Here is a 4974-nt window from a genome sequence, read left to right as displayed (position 1 = left end):
CCCAATATATTTAATCTATTACCTGTTTTCTATGGGTTAGACAATGAGAAGCCTTATCAATACTTACATAGGATACAACACATTCTTACTACATTTCATCATCCTAATGTAAGACCTAAATAAATAAAGCTCAAGGTGTTTCTTTTCACCCTAGCTGACAAAGCGGTTGCTTGGCTAACAGCACAAAAGCCGAACTCTGTCGACATGATTTGTATAGAATAGTGGTGTTGAGGGTTGTGTTGTTTATCTTGAATTCTTTTTTTGGAGGATGGTTTTGATGGTTGGAAAAACTAGACTTGTAACTCTTCTCTCCTACTTTCTAATGGGTATTTGAAATTACTTCTTAATTTGAAACTCTTGGTTGATTTGTAGATGGATTAAACTTACTTTTAATTTGTTGTTAAATCAAAACATGGAATGAAATTAGTTTTGGTGGTTACTCATTTGAACTTGTCAAATGAATATAACTAGTGTTTGGGATTGAATCAAAGATAAGATAAGTAAAGAAAACTTGTAATGAAGAAAAGAATGAAGACTTGTATTAAAGTTAATATTGAAAACTTGTATTAAATCACTTAAAGCTTAAAGAACATAAAAATGGAAAACAAGTAAATAACAAATTACACTATTAAATTAAAGCATTTTATCTACTCCTAATGACCAAAGATTAGCTCTAGGGTCTCTACTCCTAGCAAACCAAATGGTTTGGACCCTAATACATTGAATAAATAATTCTCTACATCTATTTGGTTTATATAAGACATTAATTACATATTTGCCCCTCCTTCGAGAAACAACTTTTAAGTTTTGTGGGCTTCTGACTTAAGTCTATACAATTGAATTCTTGATTTTGGCTTTATCCCTGAGTCCATAGCTTTTAGCTTTGCGTCCTTGAGTCTTTGAGAGTTGACTTTGACTTTTTGGTACTTGTGCTCATAAGTTGGAATCTTCCCAAGTAGCGTCAATAGCAATCCTTTTTGCGCAAAAATGCACGTATTAGGAATATACGTCCTAAATGGCATGTATCTTGCAAACGGTAGAAAAAGTTATAAGTTGTCTGTTCATTAAGCATAAAAAGGGCACAATTGAAGTATTGTAAAGGTAATAAAACGCACATTTGGGGACTGATCAATTATCCCCAAACAGCATTTTGTTTGTCCTCAAACAAAGATGAGAGAGAAAAACTAAGATCACAAATGTGTGATTTATTATACTAGTCTTTGTTTCGCGGAGTGCGATTGCATTGACCATATGCAACAAGGCCTTAAAGCATTAGGAATTCCCTAGTGGACGAGCTTAAGCCTCGTGAAAGTTTTCTAGAGAAGGTACTCACAAACTTCCTTTATCTAATACAAAGGGTCTCGTTTCCTTATTTATTCTCAGAGGTTTATACATCTCATTAGCGGGGGAATAAAGAAAAGCTCCTTTGAACTCAGAATAATATATACATAGTAATTTAATCATCTAAAGATAAACGAGCAAAACATGAGCGGTGAAATGTAAAAGCAAAGTCGATTCTGAAACTTTGGAGAGCGTCCTTAAGTTGGGTTCTCATAGGGGTGTGCTGCAATCACAACTCTCTAATAGATTCACTCAAGTTTTGTTTTGTCAAGTGCAGAGGGCACTTATATTCCTCACATACTCGAATGACGTCCAAGGAAACCAGGGTCGATTGCTCACAATATCCACTTACTATCACACCATCATATTCCTAGTTGAGCTAGAGGTCTTTTATTAGGAATTACAGGGCTAAGGTAGTGGTTTAGAAATAAAAAGAAGGGAAGACAAACTTTGATAAGTTAAGAAATTGGGTCTTCAGGATATTTGCAACTAGAGAAGAACCTCGTTTTGTTCTTTTGCTTCTGAATTTGTGATTCATTCTTTAGCCCTTTAGCTTTGTGAGTCCATATGATTTTGATTTTTGGGAGTTCTAACTTTTCTTTTGTTTCTTTTGAATTCGACTCCATTTGATTTTGAACTTTTGGGAGATTTCAATTTTTGAATCTTTTTTTTTTTTTTTTTTTTTGAAGCTTCTAACTATTCTGTTTTTGTACAAGGCCTTCTCTTCTCTTTTTACAGTTCATCCAATTCTCAACTCGTTAGCTGGGTACTCTTTCTATTGTGTATAGTAACGGGTTAAGGATTGATGGCGAAGAAATAAAAAGGCTTTTAGAAATCGGTGAAGGCTCAAGGGGGCCGGGGTAACTAGAGGAAAAATTATCTTTTTGGGTTTTTAATGTTTATTTGGCTATATCGATCCAAAAATGGCCTAAATTCTCTCTAGGATATGGCGTGGTGATCAAGCAAGTGGACGTGTTATCTCACTATCCGGACATCCTTTGTGTCATCACTCAATAATAATTCATATGAGGCTTTTGGCTAGATTCTCACAGGATATGGAACTTAACTATTCTAATCTTGGTCTAGGAAACTCACTGCTATATACAATCAAATGCTGATGCATGCCATTCATGAAAAGATGTAGAACTATTGTATGTATATTAGTCTTAGTTCGAAGAATGAATCTTTACTCTATTGCTATAATGAGACATCTAAACTATTTATTCGTCATAGAAAAAGGAGAACAAGACGTTTAGTACTAAACAGAAAAAATATTTTTGGTCTTTTTGAAATATTTTAAGAAAGAAAGAAATATAGAAATATACTAAATCTATCTAATATAAGAATGTTATTTAGTACCACGTACTTTCATTTTTTTTTCCTAAATGGTACATGTACTTTGTTTCTCACCTATTAGTACCACTATCTCTTAATTTGTTTCAATTTAGTACCTCCGTTTGTTTTCCATCCAATTTGTCTAACGGCGCTAAATAAGATGACATCAGCACTTCTTCAAGAAACTATTGATTCGTGATTTCTAGAGTTGGGGTTGCTTTTGCTGCCCAACGTCTTCATCATTTCTTGTAAATTAAGTCTCTGACAAGCTCTATTCCAATAACAAAATCTTTTTTTTTTTTAAATGAAATGTACTAAAATTGGAATCCGCCATGTTTGCATAACAATTTTTTTAAAAGGTGGATTAGCTAGTTTCTACATCATCATCTATAAAAAGAGAAAGTATATTATCATTCTCTAGGTAAATTAAGATGATTCCTTGACATCATTCTCACTGGTTCCTTCAAGTTCCAAGCAAATCCATTGAAAACATAAAGCAGCAGCTACAGTTCCCACTTACCAAACATTTTTTTTTATGAAGCAGATCAGCATCAAAACATTAAACTAACTACTTCGGCTCTTTAGGAAAATGAAGCTTAATCAGCGTTTGGAGTTCAACCAACTCAACTTGAGGATTGCCTAACAAAATTCTCCGCAACTTTTCATCACAATTAACGACATTCTTGTTGTTTGGATCCAGGAGGTTGTTAGTTTTGATATAAGACCAAACATGCATGCATGAAACAACCCAAATGAGAAATTTGAGACTGGCCCACAAAATCTCTAAGTGTTGAAGGTAGATTACAAGGTCAATTAAGTTGGCTAGTTTCTTTGGCTTGTCTGTAATCCCTTTATTCACCACTTAAGGCAACATCCTCTGTTTTATTTTTTCATCTTGAATAATGGATTAGTCGCTGTTACTTGTTTGAAGTTTTAGTTACCTTTTGATTACTGAGATGCTTGTACAATCTACTCTACGAGGTTATTGTTAAGCTCGTAATCTTCTATTATCTTTTATTTATGCTCTAAACTATAAATTTTTCGCAGCAGTTCACTAGACATCATGGAGAGAGAATGCTCAAGAACAACCTGTTGGATTTTCAAGAACAACCGAATCAATATTTTCTTGAAGAAATGCTGATGTCATCTTATTTAGCGTCGTTAGACAAATTGGACGGAAAACAGACGGAGGTACTAAATTGAAACAAATTAAGAGTTCGTGGTACTAATAGGCGAGAAACAAAGTACAGGTACCATTTAGGAAAAAAAATGAAAGTATGTGATACTAAATAGTCATGAACTCATATAATAAATGCCTAGTTTTTGCAGAATGTTACTATACCACCCCCCAAATAGAAATATGATTTTTCCTCAAAGTATGAAGAAAAGGAAAGAGATTACCATAGGAACATGAGCAAAAACGGCAGTAACCTGTACTCTATTCTTTGTGATGAGAATATATCACCCCCAAACAAGTTTGGAGTGTAGGTTGATAGATATAGAACAAGATGTACATGGGTTATTGTACTAGGGATTTACGTAATTATTATACTATGAAATACTTAACATGCATGCATAATTATACTTAGAAGTTAAGAAATAAAAAGATGGGAAATGCATGTATGTAAACAACTAACTATATGAAATGTGTGTGTGTGTGTGTGTGTGTGTGTGTGTGTGTGTGTGTGTTGTGTGTGTGTGTTTTTTTGAATCCTCAAAAGGTATCTCTACCCATATAGAGGGTTTTTACAAGAAGATAAAATCATACGTTTATCTAGTATCATTTTGGTTACTCTAGAGCGTAAGATTTTAATTTTTATATCCTCCAGATTTGAAAACTATGTAGAGATGTTATAAAGATACTCGTACTCAAAAGCTGTGATTTCTAAGCTAAGTTTGAAAACAACCCATAACATGTGATTTTAGGCAACTTTCGTGTCGGCTCTTTATTGAATACATTCCAAGACTGTGGCTTCAGTTATGTGTGTTGGGGGATTTATTGTGCAAGACTTAAGATGTCTCGTATGAATATCATGGTGATATGGGCAACCCTTAGTAACACATAATTGGTCCTCAAACCGCCCTTAGAAGAATGGAGATTATGTACTTCTAAGGGTTGGTCTATGTGGAATCCATTGCCCGTTTTGTTTTTGGAAAATCACATAACTATTGATGTATCGAGAAACTATATTATAAGCACAGGAAAAACAATAACTTTTATGAAAAGGCAAGAGAAGGGTTTTTCTTTTTGGTTTTTTGTTCCTAAATTACTTAAAACAATAACAGAAAAAGAAAAAA

At 33.7% G+C, this 4974-nt stretch overlaps 1 pseudogene; it reads right to left on the bottom strand.

Moving 5' to 3' along the window:
• Nucleotides 1-3244: 3244 nt before the first annotated feature.
• Nucleotides 3245-3550, bottom strand: LOC147493437 (upstream activation factor subunit UAF30-like; annotated as a pseudogene).
• Between the last annotated feature and the right edge of the window lie 1424 nt (nucleotides 3551-4974).

The sequence above is a fragment of the Coptis chinensis genome, chromosome 6, assembly GCF_015680905.1.
Source record: "Coptis chinensis isolate HL-2020 chromosome 6, ASM1568090v1, whole genome shotgun sequence".
Lineage (NCBI taxonomy): Eukaryota > Viridiplantae > Streptophyta > Magnoliopsida > Ranunculales > Ranunculaceae > Coptis > Coptis chinensis.
The sequence above is the reverse complement of the archived record's forward strand: the minus strand, read 5'-3'. Positions and strand labels throughout refer to the sequence as shown.